General features: G+C 54.7%; 2 non-coding genes and 1 pseudogene across 2 annotated transcripts; all 3 read left to right on the top strand.

Annotated features, from left to right (window-relative positions):
• Positions 1–4,352: 4,352 nt before the first annotated feature.
• On the top strand, positions 4,353–6,261 carry LOC124774604. Its single transcript, XR_007015394.1, has one exon. It is a non-coding gene; the product is annotated as a small subunit ribosomal RNA (ribosomal RNA).
• A 352-nt stretch (positions 6,262–6,613) lies between these two features.
• On the top strand, positions 6,614–6,768 carry LOC124774585. The gene has a single exon (XR_007015376.1). It is a non-coding gene; the product is annotated as a 5.8S ribosomal RNA (ribosomal RNA).
• Positions 6,769–6,956: 188 nt separating this feature from the next.
• Positions 6,957–7,500, top strand: part of LOC124774569 — a 4,222-nt pseudogene continuing 3,678 nt past the window's right edge.

The following is a 7,500-nucleotide window of genomic DNA, read 5'->3' as shown; positions in this document are numbered from 1 at the left end:
CACTCGCACTCGCACTCGCAAAAACGTGGGGCAAATATATTACGCGGAAGAGTTATAACAGACCGAGCCCCACTGCATGGGGGGAGTCTTTGTCACTAATGTACACAGATAGAACATTGTGGACTGGAACCAGATTACCCGTACACACGGCGCTGATTAGTAATCAATGCAGAGCCATCAAACTACAGAAAATATATACAACTGTCCGTATACATGCTGAAAGAGTCTGCCCACAATGGGAACCACACGTCAGCCAGACACTCTGATCACGCACCACTCTCTGCTTCTAACAGGCGCACATACAATATGTAAGCACCAGCATGGAACAACATCCAGTGCATCCTCTCCGCCACATTACACAATCCACACTATCACAACCAGACCAGGAGGTCCATGCGGAAAATAGAATATCCCACCCTTTCGACATCCACCATTGCGCAGATAAGGCACCAACACCCACACATGTCCTATACAACGGTGCACCCAACATCACAATAGTACCTCCTGTCACAGCGCACAAACAATGACATGAGTCAAAGACACAGGTCTGACACAAGCATAGAATTGGAGCGCCGCCTCTAATAAGCCAAAGGTGCATCCTGACGTGACAAATCTCATCATGTCACAAGCATTCACTTACTATAATCACTATCAACGAACCTGCCGCCCCGCCCCCCCCCCCCCCCCCCCACACCTTTCCTTACAACAACGTGTAACCTAACCTAACCCATGTTGTACCTTAACCTAACCCATGTTGTACCTTAACCTAACCCATGTTGTGCCTTAACCTAACCCATGTTGTGCCTTAACCTAACCCATGTTGTCCCCTAACCTAACCCAAGTTGTCCCCTAACCTAACCCATGTTGTCCCTTAACCTAACCCATGTTGTGCCTTAACCTAACCCATGTTGTGCCTTAACCTAACCCATGTTGTCCCCTAACCTAACCCATGTTGTCCCCTAACCTAACCCATGTTGTGCCTTAACCTAACCCATGTTGTCCCCTAACCTAACCCATGTTGTGCCTTAACCTAACCCATGTTGTCCCCTAACCTAACCCATGTTGTCCCCTAACCTAACCCATGTTGTCCCCTAACCTAACCCATGTTGTGCCTTAACCTAACCCATGTTGTGCCTTAACCTAACCCATGTTGTCCCCTAACCTAACCCAAGTTGTCCCCTAACCTAACCCATGTTGTCCCCTAACCTAACCCATGTTGTGCCTTAACCTAACCCATGTTGTGCCTTAACCTAACCCATGTTGTGCCTTAACCTAACCCATGTTGTCCCCTAACCTAACCCATGTTGTCCCCTAACCTAACCCATGTTGTGCCTTAACCTAACCCATGTTGTCCCCTAACCTAACCCATGTTGTGCCTTAACCTAACCCATGTTGTCCCCTAACCTAACCCATGTTGTCCCCTAACCTAACCCATGTTGTCCCCTAACCTAACCCATGTTGTGCCTTAACCTAACCCATGTTGTGCCTTAACCTAACCCATGTTGTCCCCTAACCTAACCCATGTTGTCCCCTAACCTAACCCATGTTGTCCCCTAACCTAACCCATGTTGTCCCCTAACCTAACCCATGTTGTCCCCTAACCTAACCCATGTTGTCCCCTAACCTAACCCATGTTGTCCCCTAACCTAACCCATGTTGTCCCCTAACCTAACCCATGTTGTCCCCTAACCTAACCCATGTTGTCCCCTAACCTAACCCATGTTGTGCCCTAACCTAACCCATGTTGTGCCCTAACCTAACCCATGTTGTGCCCTAACCTAACCCATGTTGTGCCTTAACCTAACCCATGTTGTCCCCTAACCTAACCCATGTTGTCCCCTAACCTAACCCATGTTGTCCCCTAACCTAACCCATGTTGTCCCCTAACCTAACCCATGTTGTGCCTTAACCTAACCCATGTTGTCCCCTAACCTAACCCATGTTGTCCCCTAACCTAACCCATGTTGTCCCCTAACCTAACCCATGTTGTCCCCTAACCTAACCCATGTTGTCCCCTAACCTAACCCATGTTGTCCCCTAACCTAACCCATGTTGTCCCCTAACCTAACCCATGTTGTGCCCTAACCTAACCCATGTTGTCCCCTAACCTAACCCATGTTGTGCCTTAACCTAACCCATGTTGTGCCTTAACCTAACCCATGTTGTCCCCTAACCTAACCCATGTTGTCCCCTAACCTAACCCATGTTGTGCCTTAACCTAACCCATGTTGTGCCGTAACCTAACCCATGTTGTGCCTTAACCTAACCCATGTTGTGCCTTAACCTAACCCATGTTGTGCCTTAACCTAACCCATGTTGTGCCTTAACCTAACCCATGTTGTGCCTTAACCTAACCCACGTTGTCCCCTAACGTAACCCACGTTGTCCCCTAACGTAACCCACGTTGTCCCCTAACGTAACCCACGTTGTCCCCTAACGTAACCCACGTTGTCCCCTAACGTAACCCACGTTGTCCCCTAACGTAACCCACGTTGTCCCCTAACGTAACCCACGTTGTCGCCTATCGTAACCCACGTTGTCGCCTAAACCTGCTCTGTAATTGTTATACGACTCGTTCAATTAGTGTAGTGTTGCCCACCCGCAACCCTCGCAATATAGTTCGCTACTCGCACTGCCCGCTCCCCTGTGTATCGCTTCATGTTAAACACCTTGCAAGTCTTGCTGACTTTCCACATGCTCCTGCTGTACACTGTAATGTGGATGGCAGCAGGGCGTACATGCCGCCCCCCCCCCCCCCCCCACCTCTCCCCACGTCCCCACCTTGCCCCCTGCCTTCGCAAGGTGGTTGGTGACAAGTTTGCATGTTCAATGCCCTTCGCATGCGACGTACGCAGGCTACGTTGTGGTGCGGCCTGTGTCAACTGTCCGCTGATGTCGTACGCGTGAACCACAATCTGTACTGCACATTCGTCCTTATGTACTGAATGATACATCGTGGCACATGTGTGACCGTACAACGACTGCGCCCAAAAACGGCGGACCATACAGTGCAAATATTGTGCACGCAGCTACGTGTCGTCTCCCTATGAGAGCTGGATTGCAGTGTGGTACGCCATAGAGACGTGTGGGAGGAACGGACGCCGTGGATGGCGATCAGCATGAGCTGTCTGTTGATGTATTCGGACCTAGTCGTCTCTCCTCACACACCGTGATGGCATGGTGCAGCGCGTTCCATATCTGCGACATGCTACAGAAGCCGGTTGACAGTCGTTCGAGCAATGGACATCGCATACGTACGGGGGCCACCTTCCACGTATTGTCTAGGCGTGCACATTTTGTTGCGTGTATGTGGGCAGACGTAGTGTGGCGTGACACCTGACACAGGCATGCAATAATGGTTGAAGTTGCAAATGGCGATGGACGCCTACGTTTTCTGGTGAAGTTACGCAAATGAAGAAATGGTAACCCGTTGTGGTGCGGTTGTTCTCGCTAGGGGTGAATCGGTGATGGCGACGATAGGTTGAGGTACTAACCGGTTGTTCCAGCGATACCCACCATGCCGACGAAACTGAACGGCATCTGGGTGTGAAGCGATACGCGGCGGTGGCTGGGTGGGACCGTCCCCGGCCGGTGAGGGGGCGCCTCCCGGCGTGCTGGCCGCGCGGTGCGTGGGCGCACGCGCTACAGCCGGCTGGTGGGGGCGGCCAGTGGCAGGCGCGCCGGCCGACGGACGCGGCAGGCGTCGCAGCTGCGCGCCGGCGCACCCTGCGCGCGGCGCCGTGCGGCCAAAGTAGGTCCTCGCGGGCCCGGTGCGAAGCGCGGTGGACATCTGCAGTGTGCTGGTCCGATTGAGGACTGTGTGCGTTGAGGATGCGCCGCCGCCCGGCGCTCGGCGCCGCGACGCCGTCTGCTGCTCGGTCGCCCCAGCGGTTCTCGCTGGTGGTTTGTATCGCAGCTGTGCGGATGTGTTGGCGTGTGCGCTGTGCTGGGAGAGTTCGCTTCGGCACCCAAGTGGGGCTTTTGTCCTTCTGTGGCGCTGGCGTTGGAGCTGCCGGTCACCGTAGGTGGCGCGTGTTGTCTCCCGCCGGCAATGCCACGACAGCACGCTCCCGGGCCTCTGTCGGCAGCGGCAAGCTCAGTTGGGAGCACGGGTGGTCGCACCGAAAGCGTCTACTCGCCTAACTCCGGGCGATTGCGCCTCTCTCGAACCCGACCAAGTACTTGGGACGGCGCTGCGCGCCGCCGGGACCTGAGAGGGTTTCGAGGTGTATTGTGCAGGGGAGCTCAGCCTCCTCCTGTTTGCAGAATGATTGAGCGGACGCTTGCGTGTTCGCGCGGGCCCCCGGGACACACTCCCGGGCGGCCGGCTGCTCAGCTCTAGTTGACGCAGCTCCCTGGTTGATCCTGCCAGTAGTCATATGCTTGTCTCAAAGATTAAGCCATGCATGTCTCAGTACAAGCCGCATTAAGGTGAAACCGCGAATGGCTCATTAAATCAGTTATGGTTCCTTAGATCGTACCCACGTTACTTGGATAACTGTGGTAATTCTAGAGCTAATACATGCAAACAGAGTCCCGACCAGAGATGGAAGGGACGCTTTTATTAGATCAAAACCAATCGGTCGGCTCGTCCGGTCCGTTTGCCTTGGTGACTCTGAATAACTTTGGGCTGATCGCACGGTCCTCGTACCGGCGACGCATCTTTCAAATGTCTGCCTTATCAACTGTCGATGGTAGGTTCTGCGCCTACCATGGTTGTAACGGGTAACGGGGAATCAGGGTTCGATTCCGGAGAGGGAGCCTGAGAAACGGCTACCACATCCAAGGAAGGCAGCAGGCGCGCAAATTACCCACTCCCGGCACGGGGAGGTAGTGACGAAAAATAACGATACGGGACTCATCCGAGGCCCCGTAATCGGAATGAGTACACTTTAAATCCTTTAACGAGTATCTATTGGAGGGCAAGTCTGGTGCCAGCAGCCGCGGTAATTCCAGCTCCAATAGCGTATATTAAAGTTGTTGCGGTTAAAAAGCTCGTAGTTGGATTTGTGTCCCACGCTGTTGGTTCACCGCCCGTCGGTGTTTAACTGGCATGTATCGTGGGACGTCCTGCCGGTGGGGCGAGCCGAAGGCGTGCGACCGCCCCGTGCGTGCTCGTGCGTCCCGAGGCGGACCCCGTTGAAATCCTACCAGGGTGCTCTTTATTGAGTGTCTCGGTGGGCCGGCACGTTTACTTTGAACAAATTAGAGTGCTTAAAGCAGGCAAGCCCGCCTGAATACTGTGTGCATGGAATAATGGAATAGGACCTCGGTTCTATTTTGTTGGTTTTCGGAACCCGAGGTAATGATTAATAGGGACAGGCGGGGGCATTCGTATTGCGACGTTAGAGGTGAAATTCTTGGATCGTCGCAAGACGAACAGAAGCGAAAGCATTTGCCAAGTATGTTTTCATTAATCAAGAACGAAAGTTAGAGGTTCGAAGGCGATCAGATACCGCCCTAGTTCTAACCATAAACGATGCCAGCCAGCGATCCGCCGCAGTTCCTCCGATGACTCGGCGGGCAGCCTCCGGGAAACCAAAGCTTTTGGGTTCCGGGGGAAGTATGGTTGCAAAGCTGAAACTTAAAGGAATTGACGGAAGGGCACCACCAGGAGTGGAGCCTGCGGCTTAATTTGACTCAACACGGGAAACCTCACCAGGCCCGGACACCGGAAGGATTGACAGATTGATAGCTCTTTCTTGATTCGGTGGGTGGTGGTGCATGGCCGTTCTTAGTTGGTGGAGCGATTTGTCTGGTTAATTCCGATAACGAACGAGACTCTAGCCTGCTAACTAGTCGCGTGACATCCTTCGTGCTGTCAGCGATTACTTTTCTTCTTAGAGGGACAGGCGGCTTCTAGCCGCACGAGATTGAGCAATAACAGGTCTGTGATGCCCTTAGATGTTCTGGGCCGCACGCGCGCTACACTGAAGGAATCAGCGTGTCTTCCTAGGCCGAAAGGTCGGGGTAACCCGCTGAACCTCCTTCGTGCTAGGGATTGGGGCTTGCAATTGTTCCCCATGAACGAGGAATTCCCAGTAAGCGCGAGTCATAAGCTCGCGTTGATTACGTCCCTGCCCTTTGTACACACCGCCCGTCGCTACTACCGATTGAATGATTTAGTGAGGTCTTCGGACTGGTACGCGGCATTGACTCTGTCGTTGCCGATGCTACCGGAAAGATGACCAAACTTGATCATTTAGAGGAAGTAAAAGTCGTAACAAGGTTTCCGTAGGTGAACCTGCGGAAGGATCATTACCGACTAGACTGCATGTCTTTCGATGTGCGTGTCGTGTCGCGCAACACGCTACCTGTACGGCTCGCAGTAGCCGTGCGCCGCGTGCGGAACCACGCGTGCCTCTCAAAACTAGCGGCAATGTTGTGTGGTACGAGCGCTGAAGCGCTGGAGCGGCTGGCCTGCGGCACCTGGCGCCTGGCGCCGGTTTTGAATGACTTTCGCCCGAGTGCCTGTCCGCTCCGGTGTGGAGCCGTACGACGCCCGTCGGCCGTGAGGCCGTTGGACACAGAACGCTGGAACAGGGGCCGCCACACGCCTCACTCCCGCCTATGCGACCGTCTCGAAAGAGACGGCGGAAACTTGAGAAAAGATCACCCAGGACGGTGGATCACTCGGCTCGTGGGTCGATGAAGAACGCAGCAAATTGCGCGTCGACATGTGAACTGCAGGACACATGAACATCGACGTTTCGAACGCACATTGCGGTCCATGGATTCCGTTCCCGGGCCACGTCTGGCTGAGGGTCGGCTACGTATACTGAAGCGCGCGGCGTTTGCCCCGCTTCGCAGACCTGGGAGTGTCGCGGCCGCCTGTGGGGCCGGCCGCGTCTCCTCAAACGTGCGATGCGCGCCCGTCGCCTGGCGGTTCGCATACCGGTACTTTCTCGGTAGCGTGCACAGCCGGCTGGCGGTGTGGCGTGCGACACCTCGTACAACGACCTCAGAGCAGGCGAGACTACCCGCTGAATTTAAGCATATTACTAAGCGGAGGAAAAGAAACTAACAAGGATTCCCCCAGTAGCGGCGAGCGAACAGGGAAGAGTCCAGCACCGAACCCCGCAGGCTGCCGCCTGTCGTGGCATGTGGTGTTTGGGAGGGTCCACTACCCCGACGCCTCGCGCCGAGCCCAAGTCCAACTTGAATGAGGCCACGGCCCGTAGAGGGTGCCAGGCCCGTAGCGGCCGGTGCGAGCGTCGGCGGGACCTCTCCTTCGAGTCGGGTTGCTTGAGAGTGCAGCTCCAAGTGGGTGGTAAACTCCATCTGAGACTAAATATGACCACGAGACCGATAGCGAACAAGTACCGTGAGGGAAAGTTGAAAAGAACTTTGAAGAGAGAGTTCAAAAGTACGTGAAACCGTTCTGGGGTAAACGTGAGAAGTCCGAAAGGTCGAACGGGTGAGATTCACGCCCATCCGGCCACTGGCCTCCGCCCTCGGCAGATGGGGCCGGCCGCCCGCGCGGAGCAATCCGCGGCGGGG

This window comes from Schistocerca piceifrons, unplaced genomic scaffold, assembly GCF_021461385.2.
Source record: "Schistocerca piceifrons isolate TAMUIC-IGC-003096 unplaced genomic scaffold, iqSchPice1.1 HiC_scaffold_967, whole genome shotgun sequence".
Taxonomy (NCBI): domain Eukaryota; kingdom Metazoa; phylum Arthropoda; class Insecta; order Orthoptera; family Acrididae; genus Schistocerca; species Schistocerca piceifrons.
The sequence above is the reverse complement of the archived record's forward strand: the minus strand, read 5'-3'. Positions and strand labels throughout refer to the sequence as shown.